This window comes from Lynx rufus, unplaced genomic scaffold, assembly GCF_022079265.1.
Source record: "Lynx rufus isolate CCGP_SWC_20201006 ecotype Redwood Valley unplaced genomic scaffold, mLynRuf1.p SCAF_6, whole genome shotgun sequence".
Taxonomy (NCBI): domain Eukaryota; kingdom Metazoa; phylum Chordata; class Mammalia; order Carnivora; family Felidae; genus Lynx; species Lynx rufus.
Window position 1 is genome coordinate 143,521,876 of NW_025814878.1, and position 23,125 is coordinate 143,545,000.

At 46.8% G+C, this 23,125-nt stretch overlaps 3 non-coding genes across 3 annotated transcripts; all 3 read left to right on the forward strand.

Moving 5' to 3' along the window:
* Nucleotides 1-3,690: 3,690 nt before the first annotated feature.
* Nucleotides 3,691-3,762, forward strand: TRNAQ-CUG (transfer RNA glutamine (anticodon CUG)). The gene has a single exon. It is a non-coding gene; the product is annotated as a tRNA-Gln (tRNA).
* An 8,054-nt stretch (nt 3,763-11,816) lies between these two features.
* Nucleotides 11,817-11,898, forward strand: TRNAS-AGA (transfer RNA serine (anticodon AGA)). The gene has a single exon. It is a non-coding gene; the product is annotated as a tRNA-Ser (tRNA).
* A 6,217-nt stretch (nt 11,899-18,115) lies between these two features.
* Nucleotides 18,116-18,197, forward strand: TRNAS-AGA (transfer RNA serine (anticodon AGA)). The gene has a single exon. It is a non-coding gene; the product is annotated as a tRNA-Ser (tRNA).
* Nucleotides 18,198-23,125: the final 4,928 nt, after the last annotated feature.

The following is a 23,125-nucleotide window of genomic DNA, read 5'->3' on the forward strand; positions in this document are numbered from 1 at the left end:
TGATGGTATAGCTTAGGCGTTTGAGGGTTGTGGGTTATTTCTTTCCTTGTGTTTTTCATGAAGTACACCTCGTGACTCAAGTGTTTTTAAAATGAAGCAGCAGAAATCGTGACTCTATTGCTGAAGCCAGAAAGATGTATTCTCCAGGTACAAGGCTTCAGTATCACTCAGCAGCCAAACGTTGGAGGCACATGGGGACTACTTGTCCACCATGGCCGTGAAGCCCAGTTTTCCTGGGAAGGAACGGAGCACAGAGAGATTAAGTGTCCGGCCCCAGGTCGCAGAGCTAGCAGGAGAAAGCAACTGAGTGGCTGCAGCTAGGAAATGTGAGTTCACTTGAGAGAGGACTTAGTGCAGAAAAGTGCCATGTTCATTTTGGGTTTTGTTGGGTTTTTTTAATAGACGTCGTCAATCCAGTTGGCTTTTAAAACTCAATATTGGCCAAATAATCATAACAATTGATAATAACAGTAATAATAATAATAATTTGAGAAATAATTTGGGAGATTGAAGTCCTAAAGTAGCCACGAAGGTGAGGCTGGTGGCCGCAGAGACTGCCACGCTGATGTGCAGATTCTGAGAATTAGTCTTCAGCGAACGAACGTCTAGGTTTGTTTTGAGGAGGGCGTTTGTCTCCTTGGGCCACGCCAGAATCAGCGCCGAACAGAAACCGCCAAAATGCTCTGGAACAGATGAGCTCCGTGTTTGCGAAGCGTTTGCAAAGCAAGGTCTTCTGCTCTTGGCCTTGTTTATTTAGGAAAAGATGTTTATTATTAATTAAAATAGACCAGTTGTTCAACAATGCAGCTGGAGGGGGGCACGCGTCCAGGAGGGCTGGGGCAGCTTTGTAAGGTGCCCTGCTCCTGGGCCCTCCACCTCATTGCCCCCGTCGCCCCGTGGATTTCACGCAGAGTAGAAAGTGATCCCTGTGGGCTTGGAGCCAGAGTCATCCTAGCGGTCGTCATGGGGATGAAACTTGAACTTGGCGCGGTGAAAAGGATGAGAGACACGAACCTCCCGTGTGAGGGTGCAGGCAGGAAACCGGCCCTGAACCAGCCGCTCGGAAGATACGGGAGACCACTGGGACACCCCCCCCCATGCCACAATTTTTTCTCATCTACGCGTAATCACAATGAAACAACTTGGAAAATACTGCCACTTGGGGACTAGAAGGGCGTTTGTGTGTGTGTGTGTGTGTGTGTGTGTGTGTGTGTGTAACTCTCTGTCTCTCTTCGTGAACGTGCACGTACAGAGGTGGATGAAAGCCACGTGCACACAGCAGTGATTCCTCACGTGGAGAACATGCTGGGACCCCACACAGGTCTGGAAATAGATGCAGCCCCCTCCCGCCCCATCCCAGTCAACAGATTACAGAATATGTTTTGGGTTGAAATGATCATCCTACTCTGTGTAGTTTTCTGTCCCTTCTGATATATCCCACTTCGTGTATTACCCTGTCCTTTTATGTTCCCCCTTTTATATCTTGTCTGCTTTTGTGTTGACTGAACAGTTCTATGTTATTCTATTATTTCCTCTCTACCAACATGCAAGCTGCATGTTCTTTTAATTTTTCTTTCAATGGTGAGCCTAGAGATCACCACATATAGTCCTGACCCAACGGTTCTTATGTTACCATCTTTCCAGACAATGCAAAGGACTTAATGTTAGAAAAATTTAATTCTATTCATTCCTCTCTTGATTTAAATGCCATTGTTTGCGTGCACTTAATTTTTTTAATGTTTATTTATTTTGATGGGGAGAGAGACAGAGCCTGAGCCAAGAAGGGGCAGAGAGAGAGAGGGAGACACAGAATCTGAAGCGAGCTCCCTGATGTGGGGCTCGAGCCCACGAACAGTGAGATCATGACCTGAGCCGAAGTCCAAGTCCATCCGGCATTTCACCAACTGAGCCACCCAGGGGCCCCTGTTTGTGTGCATTTAAATCCTACATTCATTTTCTCCTCCAGAAGACATTCGTATTGTTTTATTCAGTCAATATTCGCTTTAATTTGACGATAATGTTCCATTTTTATTTCTATTTTCTGCATCTTCCTCTGAGATCCTTTCTACTTTATGTCTTAATCTTCAGGAAGCAGCTGGAATATGGTTTATGAGATAGCTATGACTGGGGGGAACAGTGCCTCTGTGAGTGGACAGGAAAAAGCCCAAGGAAACTAGGTTTATTTTGTTTTTAATTTAAAAAAATGTTTATTTGTGAGAGAGAGAGTGTGAGAGGAGGAAGGGCAGAGAGAGAAACAAAATCTGAAGTAGGCTCTACACTGTCAGCACAAAGTCTGATGCAGGGACCGAACCCATGAATCCATGAATGTGAGATCATGGCCTCCACCAAAGTCAGATGCTCGACCCATTGTGCCACCCAGGCTCAGGCCTAGAAACAAGGTTTAAATGACAAAGGATTTGGCAAACTCACTGACAGTCAAGAGAGAAAAAGCGGTTGGGCACCTGCCTTCCATTTACATGCTAATTTCTTTACCGATTCCTGGAGAAGGTCAGAATGTAAGGGGTCTTCTCAGAGAGGACGCAGTAGAGGTGCGATTGCCCCACGACAAAGATGAGCCCGTCCCCCCTTCCGTCCCCATTCCATCTGACCTACTTATGTGTGAGTCCCCAGACTGCATTCTCGGGAATCTGCACCCCAACAGCCCCCTGAGAACCAGTCCAACTAGTATTTGGGCTTCAGTCACGGATACAACTTTGACCTCATTCGCAAGACAAAGATTAATGAAAATTTTAGTCACAATTAAAAGGTGATTCTCCTTCAGCAGTGTGATGCTTCATTTCTACTTAGAGAATTTGTTTTTATTCAGTTACAGATCAGGTTAGGTGACATAAGAGAATCTCCAGATGCAGAATATTCATAGCCTGGGGTCCATGAACACCTGGAATAGTTTGCAAAATGACATATGTATGTATCTAGGGGCACCTTTGTGGGAAAGAGGCTTCCCAGATGTTATTCGATATGATCTGGAAGCAAGAGGCAAAAGAAATATACCAGGAATCTTTGCTCTAATGAGTTCTTTATCTTGGGAAAGAAGAGAAGAATTTTTCAGCAGCATTTTGTTGGGGGAGAAGATATAAGATGCCTGTGAATGAGCACGAACATTTTAAACCAATTCCCAGGGACTGGTACCAGCCCCCATACCTTCTCTGATGTGGGACTGACCTCCGTCTTGCAGGAACTTGGCGATTACTTACTCTCAGGAAAGATGGTTCGCTCCGTCCTCAGCCCTTCAGCTTGACAGTCTGGGATCGCTTCTGTCCCCTACCGTCCCCCCTTTTTGGGGGGGTGGGGTGGGAGGATCTCCTCCGCGACAGCAGGGAGTCTTGCTGAGAAGCTCGGGAGAGGGGGAGCCTCGCCGCCCGCCGGGGGAGCCGCTGCACCTGCGTCTGCGCAGCCGGGCGGGGGCGGCCGGGCCCGGATTGGCGGTGGGGGGCGAGCTGCAGAAAGGGCAGAGGGCGACAAAAAGCAGGACCTGTCTCATCTGTCCCTAGAAACCGATTTGCTTCGGAATTTTGCGCCGAGAGCCCGGTGCGCGCGAGGAAAGGCCTGCGTCACGGAGGCAGGCTGATACCCGCCCAGGGCGCAAATGCCAGCTTTTCCGAGGAACCTGAGCCACAAATGGGGATGCGTCCTGTCGGGAAGGAGAGCTGTCAGCGACAGCGGCTGTGGGGTTCCATGGTGTAATGGTTAGCACTCTGGACTCTGAATCCAGCGATCCGAGTTCAAATCTCGGTGGAACCTAAGTGTTTTCATCCTTTTTTTTTTTTTTTTTTTTAAAGTTTTCTTTTCTAGGAATGATCGTCAGGGAGTCCCCGGTTCACATGAAACCCAGAGTGTGATCTAGAAGGGGAAGATGACACGAACTCTTGTGTGGACCCCACTGCCTCCCTGCCGTCTTGTTCGGAGTGCAGAACCACCTCCCTCTTTCTCCCCATTTTCCTCTCCCACCTAACAGATCTTCTGTGACGCTCGTAACTTTGAGTTGAGTTGAACTTTTCCTGATTGATGGCTCTATAAAATGCCCTGAGCTCACTTGGTGCAGGGTCAAAAGGAGGCGACAGAATTGAGGGAGAAAAGAGATCCTCTTGAGCACAATACTGTTCTGCCCAGAGAGAATGAGGCTTCATAATGTCCAGTAGGTACGATGACCAGACTTCAGAGGTGTTTCATTTTCCACGGAGAAAAGAAGATTTGTGAAAATCGATTCCTACTTTAAATAAAGGATTTCTTGAACTGTCTCAGATATTTGAACACCACTGGACGATGCCCATGTAAACTTGAAGCACTGTGGACAGAGCAAATAAAGACTCAGATACATTTTCTAAGTATCTCCGCGGTGTTCCTTTGGTCGTTTCCGTGACATTGATCCACTGCACAGAATTGCTGTCGGTGACGAATATGTTCCAGAGAAATCACGGGGCTTTCCGACTGCATCCGAGGACATCTCTGCGATCGCTTTATTTTCATAAAACTGAACGTTCTGATTGCAAGCTGGTTGTTTTTCTGGTGAATGTCTGCGTATGCCACAAGTTCAGGCAAGACAAGGAAGTTCCCGAGATCCCCAAGAAGTAATCCCAAAGTGTTTTCCTTACTTTTATTTCATCTATTGCCTTCCTAAAAACGGTATATATACTTTTTCACTTAATATTTGCTACTGGGTATAAGCTTTTCATATGCCCTTTTTTAAAGTTTATTTATTTTGAGAGCTAGAGAGAGTGCGAGCAGGGGACAGCAGACAGAGGATCCCAGGCAGGCTTTGCACTGCCAGCACAGAGCCCGATGTGAGGCCGGATCCCATGAACCGTGAGATCATGACCCGAGCCAAAATCAAAAGTCAGAAACTTAACTGACTGAGCCACGCGGGCGTCCCTAAACATTGCCTATTTTTATTTCAAGATACAGAGTGTCAGGCTATAAATGATCTTATGGGTCTTACTCTTTGACTTAATAACATATTGCGAAAATTAATTGTTATCTTTGTTGCAAGTAGCTGCCATTCATTCAGTCATTCGTTCACTCCTCCTTTCATGCATAATACTCTACTGTGTCGATATACCGCAGTTCATTCATCCATCTTTTTGTTAATGGGAAACTCACATAATTATACATAATATGAATTTGGTTTTGACTTAGGTCAGTTCGGGGGTCATGGGAAATTGAAAGTGTTTTAGGGCAGAGAAAATCCACGATTCGATAACCATGCATTTAGCTGGAATTTATAACTTTCAGCTGTCATTCCCTCCCTCCAAAGGCTTGGGCACAGTAATAATCACTCGCCCTTCTATATTATACTACCCCGTTCTCCTAATTACTCATAATGCCTTAATTCCTAGAGTTCACTGCCAGCAGAACTATGTCTCCAGGTACAGTAGGCTATTACTGGCGCGAACAGCTTAAATATCTACCTACACTTACTGTTTCCGGGAAGCAGTTCTGCATAAGACTTTTGCCATCTGTTTCTTTCTTCTGAAGGAAGAGATCTTGCTTTCAGACATCTGATTGGCAAAGCTGAGCGCACAGGCCTGTCTTCTAGCTGCACGGGAGGCTGGGGACTGAGTTATGGCTGCTGTCTTGAGCATGCGCAGTTCATAGCTAGGCGTTTCTTCCTAACCTATGAAGTCTCCGCCATATTAGTGCACTATGTTCAGCAATATGATTATCACCTACTATTCCTTTTTCGCAACTTGCCCAACTTTTCTTCTCCCAGTAGTTTTCTCATCGGTCATGATTCATTAGCAGAATACATTCTAAAGAAGTTTATTAAGCACAGCAAATAGAATTATATCATTAAGAAGTAAATTATGAAAAAGATCGCTTTTAATAAATAATAAAAAAAATAAAATCAGAGAGGGGAAATTTATTCATTGATCTAAAAGCTCAAATATATAGTTTCAACAGTAGAGATAACAAAAGTGAGAGCAAATTAATGAACAAGAAATTGGAACTAATGACCGAGTGGTATACAAAAATTATAAAGAACAAGAACATTCAGAAACACACGAGAAAATCTAAATAAGCAGTGAATGCATAAGACAATATCATTAGTAATTACTACCTTTTCAGGTGTGGTAACAAAATGAAACTAAAATTATAGACAGCAATGATATAAGAAATGGGACATTGTGATCAGGGTCAAATTAGAGTAGAGTTATTTATTATGAGAAAAGATTAAAGACAAAGTTCATTGAAGTCATAATTCAGGCAAATGATAAATGACTGTAAAATCAGTGTTTGTCTGAGTCCCTTGCCGAAGCCACACAATAACCACTTGTAACAAGGAATATTAAATGCTAGGATTGAAAGAAAGAAAGAAAGAAAGAAAGAAAGATTATTGAAAAAATCAATATTAGCATTATATTTTGTTTTTTAAATGTTTATTTATTTTTTTGAGAGGGAGAGACACAGAACATGAGTGGGAGAGGGGCAGAAAGAGAGGGAGACACAGAATCCGGGGCTCGAACCCACGAACCACGAGCTCATGACCTGAGCTGAAACTTAACTGACTGAACCACCCAGGAGCCCCATAGCATTATTATTTAATGTAGTGTATGACATGTGAGTATACTGGTGTATTATAATTGTGCTGTAATTAAAAATTTAATAGTCAAGAATTGGAATATTGATATTATTGTGTTTCACCGTCATTTGCTAAATTTTTCTTCATTGTGCTGCACAGTTGGGCCCCCCAAAACTGCCCTCTTGTAACTTAGATGGACCCCATTTGTTTCTAACCCTTACTCCTTTTCTTCATAGACTTTATTATATCTGAATAAATGAAGATTTATCCTAATTTTAGAGTTTTTCTTCCTCATGAAAGTGGAATATGGCAAAGTAAACATTCTACTTTTAAATTATCGTGAGTGGATGGAAAGAATTCTCAAACAGGGCTTTTTCTTTAAAGACTCAAAGCCAAAATAGAATGTCATTTTTTAAAGTTATTTTTAAATATTCTAGAAATGAAGAATTAAGATACAATCACATCTTTATTACTCTTCATTTTATTCTAAAGCAAATATTTATAAACAGTTTTGGGGAATAAAAGTATGAGATGTTCTGTTTTAATGTTTATTTATCTATTTATTTTGAGAGAGAGAGTGAGCATGAGTGGGGGAGAGGGGCAGAGGGGGAGACAGAGAGAGAGAGAGAATCTTAAGCAGGCCCCAGGCCCAGAACAAAGCACAAAGTGGGGTTCAGTCTCACGACTGTGAGATCATGACCTGAGCCCAAATCAAGAGTCAGATGCTTAACTGACTGAGCCACCCGGGCACCTCATGAGATGTTCTACTCACTGATAGCTGTCTAGCTAAAGAACTCTCAATATTTATGTTATCTTTTTTATATCAATTCAGTTTTATTAATTCTTAATATTGCATAAATAAAATTAGCCATTTTCACAAATTATTAATTATTGAAGCATTTTAACCCCAGAAATAGTGAAAATCCATTCATATTTCAACTAACAGATGGTATTTAAAATTTTTCTTAAAGTTTATTTATTTTTGAGACAGGGAGAGACAGAGCATGAACGGGGGAGAGTCAGAGAGAGAGGGAGACACAGAATCCAAAACAGACTCCAGGCTCTGAGCTGTCAGTACAGAGCCCCACGCGGGGCTTGAACTCACAAACCGCGAGATCATGACCTGAGCTGAAGTCGGCCGCTTAACCGACCGAGCCACCCAGGCGCCCCAAATTGATGGTATTTTAATAGATAAAGCACATAAGGAGATTTTCATTCCGTGCTTAATAGCTGGAATTATTATTCTTGTCTCAAAATAACTTGTCGGATAGTAACAGTAAACCTGTTACTGTAAACACTAGTAGTCTTACACTGATTAGACATGATGGTAAACAATAGAATCTCATGATTGTTTATTAAACTTAGGTTTAAGGATGCCAAAAATGCTGTGGAAATAGGCACCTGGCTACTTAGCTTAATAAAGGCAACAGATAGAGCAAAATCAATCAGCAAAGTGTTGAATCTATGGCTAAAATCAAGTTGTGCTACATCTGATGCTGATTACATTCAGATTTGTTACGTATGAGTGTTGAGACTTTAAGGGAAACCCTAATCATAATAGAAATGGTGCATTTAAGGTATATATTTTACTTTGAGATCATTGGAAATTCAAAGGCACTTCCAAGAAATAATACAGAGAGACCTCCTGTGCCCTTTCCCCAGTTTCCCCCCAAGGGTGACATCTTGCAAATTATCCTCCAATGTAAAAACAAGGATGTTGACATAAATATAGTGAACATAAAACATGGCCATCGTCACCTCCCTTTCCCGGTACACCTTCTACTTTCCTCCCTCCGCCCTCATTCCCCCACCCCTCGCAACCACTGATTCTCATTTCTATGTGTTCCCATTAAAGACTGTAAGAGTCTTTCGGCGAGTGAAGCCGGGAAGATTCTAGCCGGGGCCGAGGATATAGGACCACCTTGTCCTCCTCCCCTTCGACCTTTCCCCAAAGCCCCTCTATAAAATGGTTTGATTCCCCCCCCCCACACACACACACAAAAGAATGCTATATAAATGGAATCATAGAGTATATAACCCTTTAAGGTGAACGTTTTCACTCGCTGTAATTCCATTGAAGTGAGATTTCTGTTTGCAATCCTTTTAATGAGCAGTGATGTTGAGCACGTGCTTCTCAGCCATTTATATGTCATTTTTGGAGAAGTTCATTCAAGTACTTTGCCTAATTTTAACACGGGGTTGAGTAGTGGGAATTCTTTGTATAATCCAGATATGGAACCCGATCTTATCAAACATACAACTTATGAATATTTTCTCCAAATCTGCTGGTTGTCTTTTCCCTCTCTTGATAGTTCCCCCGATGCACGAAGCTAAAATCGAGGTGCCAGTGGGTCTGCATTTCTTTCTGGAGGCTCCAGGAAAGAGTCTGTTACCTCACTCAACTGGGTCAGAATTCGGTTCCCTGCGGTCGTAAGACCAATGTTGCTTGCTGCCAATAAGCTTAAAACGGTTTCCATCGTTTCGAGGCCACCACATTCCTTGGTTTGCAGCCCTCCTTCCTCCATCTTGAAAGTCAGCAGCGATGGACGGAGTCCTCATCTCCCATATCTCTGGCCTACTGTTTTGCCTCCCTCTTCCACTTTTAAGCACTTTAGTGATGAGACTGGGCCTTCTCAGATAATTCGGGATAATCTCTCCATCTCCATCCCATTCGCAAGAGCCATTTTGCCACGTAAGGCGACATATTTGCAAGTGTTGGGGGTTAGAACATGGACATTTGGAGACACCATTATTCTGCCCATCACAGCAGCTACGGAGTGCCTTTTTTTCACTCAGTTTAAGATCTTTCTGGTTCTTGGCGTGACAAATGATGTCCAATTGGTTCGAGACATTTTGGGTATTATGCTATGAGACTTTGGATCGTATATAAACCTTCTGTGTTAGCTGGCTCCCTCTAACATCTAGCACTGCTCTGACAGGGGAAGGGGGAAACGTTCTGGTTACGGCCAGGGAGCGATAGCATTTCAGGTTCCCCATTCAGCCTCTGTTGCTACCCAAGGTGTAGGCTCCTTATTGCTGTGCAAGAGAGGGAGTCCTGGGCCCCCATTAGGTTTCCTCTGGTGCTTCCCTGAATCGGAGGGGTGGGAGAGCCTCATCCTTGCCCCCCGTGTGACCTCCACTAACACTGAGCAATGATGAACGTCTTGTCTCTCCACTAGGCCTCTTCCAATCTCACCCCGGTGGGGAGGGTGAGAGGCCAGGTGGGGTTGATAGCGCAGGCCCCCCAAGGGGTCTCTAGGGACAGGGCCTGGGAAAGGCCCTTTTAAAGCCTGGAGCAGTGAAAGTCTCAGCCTCGTACTCTGCTCTCTCTGAGATACTTTGTGGCGGGGGCAGGGGGCAGGGGTGGAGGGGAACACCCTGCTAAAGTCTGGCAGGGATGGATTGGGCCCCCCCCCCCGTGTCTTTGCTGCTTGTGGGTGGGGTGAGACTGCAGTTTGCTTTCATTTCCATCTTCCTGCAACTGAAAACCTCTCCAATGGAATGTTTAACTTCACTAAACACACAACATGAACTTAAAAGCATAAATCCTCAGACTCAACATACAATTTTTAAAATATAAAGCTTTTAGAAAAAGGCAAGCTTAGGTCCAGGAACTTGTCAAAATATCATGACTTCCTACTGGGAAAGCACTCTCAGCCTCCCATCCACCCTTGCTAATTTAGATTATATAGATTGGGGTTTTTTTTGTTAGTTTATTTATTTTTTGAGAGAGAGAGAGAGAGAACAGAGGAGGAGCAGAGAGAGGTGGGGACAGAGAATCCCAAGCAGGCTCCGCATTGTCAATGCAGAGCGGGACAGAGGGCTTGAACTCACAAACCCTGAGATCATGGCCTGAGCAAAATCAAGAGCCAGATGCTTAACCAACTGAGCCCCCCCAGGCGACCCTAGATCATATAGATTATGCAGCACACATACCAACTGGCTGTCTGACCCTTCAGGACCCTGTGGTCTATTAACTGTCTCCGCAGGCCTGTTGGTGAAGCCGACCCTCCAGCCCAGCTGGTCGTCATGGTAACTGCCTGCTTCCACCAGGGTCCTGTCACTCCCGTTGCCATTAACAAGCCCAGCTGTGTGACCACCTGTCCTTCAGTGGGCCCCGAATTTCCCAGTAATTCTAGTCCCTTCTCACCCGCACATTTCTGATGGCCTCGGTGAACAGTGCGGTCATCTGGGTGAGACCCGGGGTCAGGCGGGAGCTCTTGGGGCGCTGGTTACGACCTACCTCCATCTGGGTCACCATGGTGTGTGGATTGGCGAAAACTCATAAAGCCCTGCCCTGGAGAGCTGTGCACATTTCTGTGTCTGTTTCGCTTCCATAAAGACAAACACCAGTTTGCCTTGATGGAGAGCTCTGTTTAGCCAAAGGAATAAAATCCAGCAGTCTTTCTGAGCACATTGCAACATAGTAGACAAAGACATTCTCATTTTAAAGCATGAGACACTGAAACAGAGATTTTAAGTGACTCCCCCAAAACCACACAGGGAGTAAGGGACGAAGGTGATGTCTGAACCTGCCCATGAACCCGAGGGTGGGGGTGGGGGGGCTCCCGCGGCAGAGTCTGGGCGTGAAATCCTCAAGCTTTGAACACGATTGTTTCATAAAGTAAATCCGAGGCTGAAAGTGGTAAGGAACCTGGGGAAGAAGTCCTACCTGGCTCCCGAAGAGACAACTGCAGCTGACTTCTTCTCCTTCAAGTCACAATTCCGAACAGCGCGGTTTTTGGTTTTGTTTTAAAGTAAGTTTGACTCCTTGGAAACGGGCCGCGAGGACACAGCAGGTGTATGTCCGGTCGGTAACCAGAGTGCACCTTCTGCCTTGAAGCAGCCGCGGGGTCTTCTACTATGTGCAGAACCCAACACTCGTCTTGAAAATGGTTGGTCGCTTGGAGTTGTCCAGCCTGTCGCTGTCCTCACGGAGCCGCGGCCCGATGCTACAGCCCGTGCGGGTTTGCTGCGCGTCTCCCGGGTCCCCTCGGCAGCTGGCCGCGCAGGGAGCCGGGCTCCCGGGAGGTGTCCTGCCCCAGCCCCTTCCGGCAGGCCGCCCGAGGCAGGGGTCCTCCCGAGCTCACGACAAGGACGCGTGACTCCGCCAATTCGCCCCGCTGATGTCCAACGGGAAGAGACGGCAACAGCAGATGCGCTTCCTGGTGGAAGATGCGAGCCCCTGACGCCTGTCCCTGGCGCCTGCCCCTGGCGCCTGCCCCTGACACCTGCGGGCCTCACGGCTACTTATGCTAATGAGGCCCGCGGCTCCCGTGTAGTCGTGGCCGAGTGGTTAAGGCGATGGACTAGAAATCCATTGGGGTCTCCCCGCGCAGGTTCGAATCCTGCCGACTACGGCGCCCCGCCCCCCACCTGGGGGCCATCCTATTGTCGCCGCCTGAGCCGGGAAGCCAGCGACCCGGTCCCTTCTGGGGCGGCGGGAAGACTCCGCGCTTGCCCGGGCAGGAGGCGCGCGCGCCGTGTTTCCATGCACTTTTGCACAAGTCACTCGGCCACAGTCCTGCAGGTGTGTCCCCGTCCCCGAGGAGGAGCCAGGCTTCGCGATGCTCCCGAGTCCGCCGCGGTCCCAGCCCCGCTCGGACGGCAGCGTGTCCGCCCGGGAGGTGGCCGCGGGGTCCGCATCTCCGAGGAATCGCACCTTCGTCTGGACGCTTGTCCCGCCACGCACGGCCTGGCCACTGGAAAGGACATCCCAGGAAACTTTGGATCAAATACAGGGGAAAGCCACGACCCGGCGATGGTCGCCAAGTCGTGAATGCAAACCACTGCACAAGTACGGAAATTAAGTGAAGCCATTTTCCTCGTCCAGCAGGGTCGACGGGGTCTCGCTGAGCTGGCTGGTCCTGGGGTCCTGGAGAGGGGTGGGGGGGAGGGAGAGAGGGGCCAAAGACAAGGAGTTTGACCCTCCCTGGGCTCAAGCCAGACCCGGTTCAGAGGCAGAATCGCACTGTACGAATTACAGGCAGGGGGTCGCGTATCAAAGGAACACTCTCGACTCCCTGCCTGGACGGTCCTTGGAGACTCCGGCCTGTCACTGTCCTGGCTGCTTCGTCGCACCCGTGTCATCACACCCGTGTGCACCTAGTGCAAGGATGCTTCTCATAACTCCTCGTAAACACGGTGCCCACCCTACGGATGGATGACGGGATCCCTGCCTCCTTTATGTGTGTCTCCAGAGGCAGGAGGAATAATTAAAAGCACTCTGAGTCGCCAAGTCAACCGGGCCGGTGGTGCTGAGCTGTGACAGGTCCTCTCGGCTGAGCAGTGCCAGTGGGATGAACGTGACTCGGCCGGGCCTACAAGACAGGTTTCGAAGGGGGAGCTTGATCTTTCTTTGCAAAACGCATCATCTTTCTTCTCTCCTCCTTTCACATCCAGGTTACTGGTGGCTGAGACTCAGAACCTAACAGAATTCTAAAATGTCAGAGCTAATGGAATGTTCGGGTCCTCTTGTGGAAACAATTCCTAATTTTAGAGGTGAGGGAAGTGACCCATGTGACATCAAAGTACAGAATTTAAAAACAAAAATGCGTTCAGAAAAGGGCGTCTGGCTGGCTGAGCTGGTAGAGCGGGCAACTCTTGATCTCAAGGCTGCTGGTTCAAACCCCACGTGGGGTGTAGAGATTGCTTTAAAAAATAAATGTAAAAAAAAGACAGTTGGTTTTTTTTTTTAACGTGTTCAAAAACATACCTTAGAGGAGAGTTTTGATCTGTCAGTGGGAGTTCCTCTCATTCCCAATGCTTCTTCTGGAGGAGCCCCTGGAGGGCAGAGCCCACGTTCTGGGGGCTGTAGCAAGGATCCCCAACCAGGACGGCCCAGGACGCAGAATTTTGCTTCTCAGAGTGTGGGTGTGTGATCTGGTTTCCAAACATTGCCCTTGGGATTCTAGAAAGAGTTCTCCCTTTACTTTTAAATTGCCAAGATGTCTTGTAGAGGAGGAAGACAAAACCGACAACACCACACTGGTGGACGGGAGCCAGAGTTCCGGTGATTTCAACAGAGAACGTAAGGAAGGAAGTGGAGATGACCCGATAGGGCCACCCTTCACTTTCCTCCATCGTTTTGATATTCAGAGAGTAGTAGCATTTCCAGTGGAAATACGGCCACAGCTGTAATGTAAAGATTTCTATCAGTCATATTAAAAAGTAAAACAAGTATAATTCATTTTAATAATGTTTTATTTAACCCAGTACAGCCAATCTATCATTTCAAGCTGTAAGCAATTTGGAGAGTCGACGAGATATTTTGTTGTTTTTTTCCGGGCACAATCTTCCAAGTCTGGCGTGTAGTTTGCACTTGGAGCGCGTTTCCTTGGGTCCAAGGGCTCACTGGTTCCCCGAGGCAAGTGGCTAAGACACCACAGATCTGCAGCGTGTAGAAAGCACCACACTGAGCGTGCAGGACATCGAAGCCAAGGATGGTCTACGCGGTACGTCTAAGTTGGGAGTCTTCTAGGCGCGCACCCCGCGGCGCTTCAGGGACTACTGTCGCTGTGACTCCCAGCATTTCCAGGCGCTCTTCCCCGACTCCCTGGGTGTCTGCGGTGGCCCGTGAGCAAGGCTCGCAGCCCCTGTCCCCGAGCGGCGGGGAGCGCCTGTCCGGGCAGCGGAAGCAGCTGTTTGGGCACCGAGGACACTGTCGGTCCCTTGCAGGGACGATTCCTAAGAAGGCAGAGGCCAGGAAGCCGTGCGCCTTCATCACTCATCAGCTCCCCACTCTCCTCTCCTTGTGCCGCCGTGGGGGGTGGGGGGGGGGGCGCGTCTCTCTGATGGGCTGAGTTGCTGCCTTTACAGCAAAGGTAGAATTCCTCGTGGGTGCAAGTTGATGGTTAGCTTCCGCCCTCGCTTCCTGCCATCCGTGCATCTTGGAGGCTGCCTTCCCACGGCTCCCACTTGGATACTGAGAGAGTTCATACTGAGAGAGTAGTTCATCCCCCCACCCCCGGCTTCTACGCCTCTCCTGGTGTCTTTGCCAAAACACGGTTTGAGAAGACGCACATCACCGCTAGCGCCCCCAAGTCACTTTTTGCACATATATCTCCTTTCAGCCTGGTGTTGTACTTCTCCTTCACTGTGTCTGCAGAACGTGTGTCTCAGTGGACTGTCCCGTTTCAATCCTCAAAGTCCAGCTGATAAACTATTTCAGCCACTGTCGTAGCAAATCACCCCACTTACGAATCTAACTGGTGTCGTGTCCTTTCTAAATAGTAAATTCCTACGTGGAGTGTCCTTTGCTCTCTCCTGTCTTCCTGGCTTCATCTAAGAGTCCGCAGAAAGTAGATGCATGAATCCAGCATTTCCCTCACATGTCTTAAGAAACCTCTGTGTCCTCTGTTACATGTGCTGGTCCTTCAGAAGGAACACAGCACTGCCAGTAAAATGCTACTTACGAGGTGTCTGTGACTCCCGGAAAGAAAGGCAGAAAAGGACAAACCGGGGGCTTCTTCTCAGTGGAGACCATGGAGTTGGGTTTGGAAGGGAGGAGTAGAGGATCCTGTGACCTCTGGTTACAAGGGCACAGAGTTCTGTTCCACTCTGTTGGGCCTGCGTGTGTCTGATTTTAGTGTCTCAGCGGTGTGCATTGAGGAACTCACACCTGGCAAAGGTGAGAGAAGTCGTACAGCTGGTTTGACTAGGACCTGAGCCTCGGGCATGGGTGTGCCTTGGCCTCCTAGTTTGTAAAGTTGAGGTTAATGACTCACATAGACGCGTTTCAGAGACGATATTTCCCTGGCAACTTTGTGTTTAATTACAGTGTAGTAGTGATGAAACTTATTTGTTAAAATAAAAGGAGACACAAAGGAGAGGCTAAAATGCAGACGGTTTCTCAGTCTGCTGTCTGTGGCCTCTAACAGTGTTTGTGAATTGTTGGTTTTGCCCCCGGGGGTGGGCGTCTCTCTGTGAGAGGGTGAGTAAATGTTATTTTCCGGGCTTATTTTGGGATTTTGAGCCAAAAAATAAGTTAAGAATTTCTTCCTTAATAGCTTCATGACACCTGAATGGGAAGAAGAGCTTGCTACCTCGATTTTGTTGTTTTGGGAAGCACACAAAATGACTAAGAGAAGATATGTGGGTCACAAATAGATTCCTTCTAACTTGTACTAGGTTTGTCTGACGTGAGTCCAACACGAGTCTTCTCAAAGACAAAGTCCCACTCACTACCACAGGAGGGAAGAAGCTTTCTTGGAAACCACTAGGCTCACTGCCATGCCCATGTGTGTTGACGACGTACTCAGACCAAGACAGGCGGGTGTCCATCTAAAGCAAATGACTTTCAAGGCTGATCCGTATTGCCAACGGCATCGACAAACTTATTCTCCTCTCCCCCCTCTTATATTACACGAGCGTGATTGTATTTATGCCTTCCACTTCATCGCTGCCATTACACCCTCAGGAGGTTTTTGTTGCTGTTGAGATTTTATTTTCAAGTAATCTCTGCACACAGTGTGGAGCTTGAACTCACAACCCTGACATCAAGAGGCCCAAGCTCCACCCAGTGAGCCAGCCAGGCGCCCCTACACTCACGGTCTCTAACGGCTATTCAAACCCTTCCCGTGTGGGCTCTGTTGCATGTGCATAGAGTAGCCTTCCTAGTTGGACACAAGTCACAAGAGCAGGGACACGTCCTCCGCCTTCACTTTGTGTTAACTACACCCCAGTCAATAAGATCCAATTCATTCAGAAATGGAGTTTTATCAAAGATGCACTGTGTTTCACAGTTTGCTTTTCTGTTTTTGATGTTTTTTGTTTGTTTGCTTTGTCTGCGTAAGCTATGCTAAGCACTTAATATTATATCTGGGAGGCTTCAGACAGCTTCGTCATGTTTCATAAGGAAGGGAAAAAGGGCAAAGTAAATGCCTCTACGTAAAATGCCTGAAAAAAGAAAAACTATTCAGGAACAAGTTCAACAAAAGAAGTGCAAAACTTACACTCTGAAGACTACAAAACATTACTGAAATAAGTGAAGATAGATATGTTTATGGATTGCGTCTGAACAATGTTATGATAGCAGGTGTCCCCCAAATTGACCTTCCCTCCCAGAATGCTAGCTGACTTCTTTGTAGAAATTGATGAGCTGATTCTAAAATTCACATGGGATTTCAAGGGACCCAGAATATCCAGAACAATCTTGAAAAAGAAGAAAAAGCAGGAGGACTCACTTCCCAACTTTAAGACTAACTGCAAGGCAATGACGATCAGGACAGTGAAATCAATGGGATAGAATTGAGAGTCCAGAAATAAAGCCATATGTCTACAGTCATCTGGTTTTTTATTAAAAAGTGCCAAGACCATTGGTGGGGGTGGGGGTGGGGGTGGGAATGGTCCTTTCAACAAACGGTGGCTCTGAGACCTAGATGACCACCTGCCAAAGAATGAAGTTGTGTCCTTACCTCACACAATTTACACACATTAACTCAAAACGGGTTAAAGGCATAATACAAGCTCTAATATTATCAACCTTTGAAAAGGAAACACTGGGGAAATCTTCAAGGCCTCAGATTTGGCAATGGATTGTTAGGTATGACACCAGGGTTCAAGCAACAAAAAATAGATAAAGTAGACTTCGTTAACATCAAAAGCAATCGCGCTTCAAAGGACGCTATAAAAAATGCAACCAAAAAGCTAGAGGAAAAGATTTGCAAATCATATACCGGATAAGGGACTTGCATCTAGAATGTATAAAGACCTTTACAACTCCAGGGAAAGACAAATAGTTCATGAAAAAATGAGCAAAGTACACAAATAGACTTCTCCCTAAGAAAGAAATACAGATGGCCATTAAGCACACGGGAAAATGTTGGCTGTCATTAGTCGTTTGGGAAATGCAAATCAAAACCCCAGTGACATACCATTTCACACCTATCAGGATAGCTTTAATGAACAGGCCATGTAATAACAAGTGTTGGGGAGGATATGGAGAAATCTGAACCGTCACACACAGGGGAGGATGAAAATGGTGCATTCATGTGGGAAAACAGTCTGGCCACTCTACAAAAGATTAAGCATCGACCTACCATATGACCCAGCAATTCTGGGTATATAAACAAGATACAGGAAAACATGTACATAAATAATAATGATGGCAAAACTCACGTTATTTTGAAGTACACGTAGTGAAAACTAAAAGCTCTCTGCAACCCACGAGTTCAGCCCTTCAATTTCTACGCACAGCAGCAAGCAGAAGCCAGGTCTGGTGGAACCTTCCAGAGGGAAAATACATGCACGTGCACCACCTTTTCACCTTTTCTGGTTTTTAAACATCGTAGCTATCACATACAATTCTGCAGTGAATGTTGAAGGCCGTTCCAGTTGTGGGACGTAGCCCGTCCAGCTTCCCCAAAGGCTGACTCGTTCCAACAACTCATCAGAACAAGGAGTCCCTTCAGTTCTGAGGAGAAAGTCTTGGTGCCGCAGTATGGCAGTCATCCAGATGACATTAAGGAATAGGAAGGATTTGGCTACAAGTGCACTTTCTGGTATGCAACGTGATCTTCACCAACAGAACCAAGCTTCAGCACGGCTATTTACTTTAACAAGGGACAGCTCTGTCACGTAGTCGTGGCCGAGTGGTTAAGGCGATGGACTAGAAATCCATTGGGGTTTCCCCGCGCAGGTTCGAATCCTGCCGACTACGGAGCGAGACTCCCTCCGGAATATTTTGACGTCTCGTAGGTTACTTTGAAACCCTACACAGCTGCAAGTTCAAAGAGAAACAGGAACTGAACCCAAACTGTAAACGATGCAACCCCCCTGTTTTGTTCTTGGGATTCACGGGCCTGTGATGGAGCCTCTCCATCTGGCCAGAAAAAAAGAAATCATAATTACTGTATTATCCCGTAGGTTTGACCTGAGTCCTAATGCTTTCTTTTCTCCCAGAAGAGTCCAAATTTCAGGGATACCTTGGTGGTTCCTGCTTGAAGCTCACTCTTTCAGAAAGATGAAAAGCTAGTGGGAGCGCTTGCTTCTCCACGGAATCGTTACCGTTCGGCAATGTTTGCAGACCGGCTGTATCGTTAACATCCCCCGATACACTCATGTTTTCATGCATCTGTTGCAGGCTGATCTGGAGTTTCAGGCTGGCTTACCACAACCCCAGCCTGGGTAAGGGTAAGGAAAAAAGCGCCAGGAGTAAATGCTATCCGAAGACAGTAAGATCATTTGCTTCCGTGTCACTGGAAAATAGTCTGGAACAAAGCTGTAATCAACGGACAGAAAGCATGTTTTCTTTGCATATTAAGAATTCCAATACTGGGGCGCCTGGGTGGCTCAGTTGGTTGAGGGACCGACTTCTCAGCTCGGGGCGTGATCTCGCGGTCCGTGGGTTCGAGCCCCGCGTCGGGCTCTGTGCTGACAGCTCAGAGCCTGGAGCCTGCTTTGGATTCTGTGTCTCCCTCTCTTTCTGCCCCTCCCCCATTCACGCTCTGTCTCTGTCTCAAAAACAAATACACATAAAAAAATTTTAATAAAAAAAGAATTTCAATATTGAAAATATTTCAAAAATAATAATCACGATATGAATCTCAAATGATATTGGGATACACGCAGTGAAAAAAAGTGTTTTCCATCTAATTGCTTGAGCTCTTCGATTTGCCTCCCCAGTGGAATGAGTTTTTGTATAACTTTCCAGAGTTACATGTGTGTATAATGTTCAGTCCACTCTATACTCTTAAGTGAAGGGTAGCAAATTCGTACAGAGTGTTCATCTTGGTTATTTCTTTCCCTTAACAATACATACTGACCCATGGAAATATGCCCAACTGATTTCTGAACAGTGGCGTAGGGGAAAAAATTCAACAGAAGAGGGAGCCTTCAATACTTGGTCCTCGAGTAGCTGGCATCCGTAGGCCAAAAACCCCAACAAAAACAAAAACCAAAACCCACATCGACCTAAATCTCATTCTGTACACAAAAATTAACTTAAAATGAAACACAGACTGAAATGTAAAATTCTAAAACTTTTAGAAAACAACATAACGGATTTTTCAGGATCTAGAGTCAGGGAGACTCCTTCGACTTGGTACCAAAAGCTCAATCCTCAAAAGGAAAAGAGATAAATCAGACCTCTTCAAAATTAACAGCATTTACTCTGCAGAAAGACGCTATGAAGCCGTTGAAAAAACAAGCTACAAATCGGGAGAAATATTTATAACCCACATATCTGGCCAAGGACAGTATCTAGAACATCTACACAGAATTCTCAAAACTGGACAGACCAGGAAAGAAAACCAACACTTTAGTTAGGAAGTCGATAAAAGACATGAGAGGCATTACACCTATGATAATATACGGATGGCAATTAAGTACAGGAACAAAATGTTCAACTCCATTAGCTGTCAGGGAAATACAAATTAAAACCACAATAAGGTATCACCCTCCACCTGTCAGAATGGCTAAACCAAAAATAATGACAACACTCGATTCTGGCGAGGATGTGGGGAAACTAAATCCCTCCTACACTGACGGTGGGAACGTAAAACGGTAAAGTGACTCAGGAAAATGGTTTGGTAGCTTCTTAGACAAGTAAACATGAAATTTTCAGATAATCCAGTAATCGCACTCTCGGGTATTTATTCCAGAGAAATAGGAACTTATGTTCCTACAAAGATCTGTATGTAGTTTTTTTTTTTTTTTTTTTTTTTTTTTTTTTTTTTTTTTTTTTTTTTTTTTTACAGCATCTTTACCCAGACTAGCCCCAAACGGGAAACACAGGTAGGTGAATGTCTGAACAGCTAATGATGTATCCACACTGTGAAATATGCTTCCAGTACAAAGGAAGAGACTACATATACATGTGGCCACTTGGATGAATTTCCAGGGACTTGTGTGGAAAATAAGCCAATCTCAAAAAGTTATATTTTGTGTGATTCCACTTCTACAACATTCCGGGAAAGACTCACTTAGATGAAGGATCAGCTTCTGGTTTTCTGGCCTTAGGGAGGGAAGCGCTGGGAGAAGATGGGGAGGTGGGGGAGTCCCACTGCCACGAAGCCACATGGGCTTGGGGTGCTGGCTACGTGAATCTGCACGTGATAAACTGCATAGAGGTGAACGTAGTCACACAAAAGTGACTACAACTGGGGAGATGAGAATAAGACTTGGAGAGCTGTATCAATGTCGATATCCTGCTGGTGATGTGATGAGCCCGGATGTTACCATGGGGGGAAACTCGGGTAACGTGTTCTCTCTCTAGCATTACTTACAACTCAGTGAGTCTGCAGTTACATGGAGTAAATACGTAGATTTACATATATTATGCATGTGTAATTCACATCAGTACAGACGAACATGCCTCATTCACACGATCACCTGCAGAATATTCCATTATATATGCGTTCCACAGCTTAAAGAATCAAAAACTATTACATTTAGAGTTTTGAAATCTTCTTTTTTTTTTGTATCATTACAAAAGAGCTTTTTATTAGAGGTGTAGTTGCCAGGTAGGTCTAGAATGTAAAGAATCCAGAAGCTTCTGGCTCTGCTGTTTTATTAGCGTAGGCTACATGTTTAACCTTCTTCGGTCTGTATTTCCCTCAGAATGTTTGTGTGTGTGTGTGTGGATAGTGTAATTTTTTTTAATTTTATTTTTTAATTTCTTTTTTTAAATTTACATCCAAATTAGTTAGCATATAGTGCAACAACGATTTCAGGAGTAGATTCTTTAGTGCCCCTTATCTTTATATTGCACACGATTTCACAGCCAATGTCTTCTCGTTGTCCATCATTCCTCACACAGTTTGATTCAGAGTCTGTCTGAACCTTCCATCAGAGTTTGTCCTGGTTTGGAGGGTAGCTCCCTGGTTGCCCTCAGAGGCTGACCAAGCAGGAAGCTGGAGATTAAATCAAACCGGGTCTCGTCAACCCAGGGACAAAGCACAACGTGCCCATTTGTCATGAGAGCAAAGGGTCATCTGTTGGACCCATTATGTCAAAGAGTCAGGAGTTTTGGCTCCGAACGTACATTTTGCTGTGTTCTTTCACCTCACCGGGAGAGAGTCAAAGTTGAAGACAACTGCTTCATCCCGGTGAGAGATCTTGCTGGATCTCAGTCTAGTTCTCATTTAGCTGCAGGAATTTCCACCTCCCGGGTTACATACGAAACAAGCAATCTGCTTTTCCACCTGAAAAGTTGAAGAAAGACGAAGACAGAGGATCCTCGAGTCTAAGACACACTCACCCCACTGCCAGAAGGGATGGGTGGGTGGGGACATCTAAAGACGAAGCTGCTGGAGTGGGGGCCGAGGAGCAGACCAGAGAACTCAGTCAGGTCAGGGAGAACTGGAGCGTCTTGACTCGCACTGTCAATCCCGAGGGCGAAAAACTGGGCTCCCTCTAGACATAAAAATGTAAGTTTCGGCCCTTCTAGTGCAGTCCAGAAATAGTGTCACAGGCTTGAAATCAGCACTTTGAATCAAAGCCAAAAAATGGGCGGCCAGTCCAGCTAAGAACAGGGGCCCCCGGAGTCTGGCTTCGCTTGACACAATTGAGGAGCGCGGGCCAAGCCCCGCATTTCCATGATATTTTTTTGAAGTCTTGGTTCGACCCTTGCAATTTCCCGGGAGAGCATTCGGGAGTCCAAGTGACCGACGCACAGGTGCAGAGGCCGCGTGACCCTCTTCCGGCAGGAGGGGGCCGCGTCCCGTTCCTGCTGGCGGGGGGTCAGCCGTAGAAGTGACGGAACGTTCTGTCCCGGGCGGTCCACACAGGGTCTGCGCTTCTGTGGCAGGCAAGAGGGAACGGGGCAGAAAGTACGAGAATGTGCCCGAGAAGGTGCGCACCCTGCAGAATTCGGAAGGGAAGCGAAGGGGGTGAAGGAGGAAACCAGTCGGCGCCTTCAGGGGTTGGCAGGTGCCACAAACCGCGCCTGTATGGGGGAAGCGCGTCCCGGGTTTGGGTAAAATCGCCTCGGAGAGGGCCCGTCTCTGCCCCGGGAGCTGGCCTGTCGGGTTTCTTCAAACGCCCGCAGCCTTGGCAGCCTGTGGAGTCGCTAGGGCCTTCTGGGCTAAGTCACCCGTCTGTCGGTGCCCGAGGGCCAAGACCCCGCAGGTAGAAACGGACCTGTCGCGCAGCCCCACGTCTGACCGCGGAGCGCGGTGCGCGGGGGTGGGGGTGGGGGCGCTTCCAGAGCTGGGTGCAGGTGGCTCTGAACCCCGCGATGGGGGCTTGGAAATGGGGGGGTGACTTTGGGGTCTCCAATAATGGAGAGCGGCCGAGCGAATGAGACCTGCGCGGACGCGCGGGCAAGGGGTCACGAAAGGTAAAACAGCCCGGGACCACGTTAGCGGATAAATCCGAGTGCGCGGCGAGAAGGAAGAGGAGGAAGGTGATGGGCTGGAGGACCAGGGGCGAGTCCCAAGGAAGGGGCTCTGCCCGAGCCCTGGTGCGGAGAGCTGACATCCTCGCCATCATCACTCCCAGCGCAGGCGGGTGACGGGCGACCTCTCAGGGAGAGGACTGGAGGTCCCCGAGGGTCTTCGCGGCGAGGACACGTCGGGAGTGGCGTGGACTGTTGGGCTGGGAAGAGAGTGAAACGCGGAGCAGAGACGGAGGGAGGGAAGGAGGGAG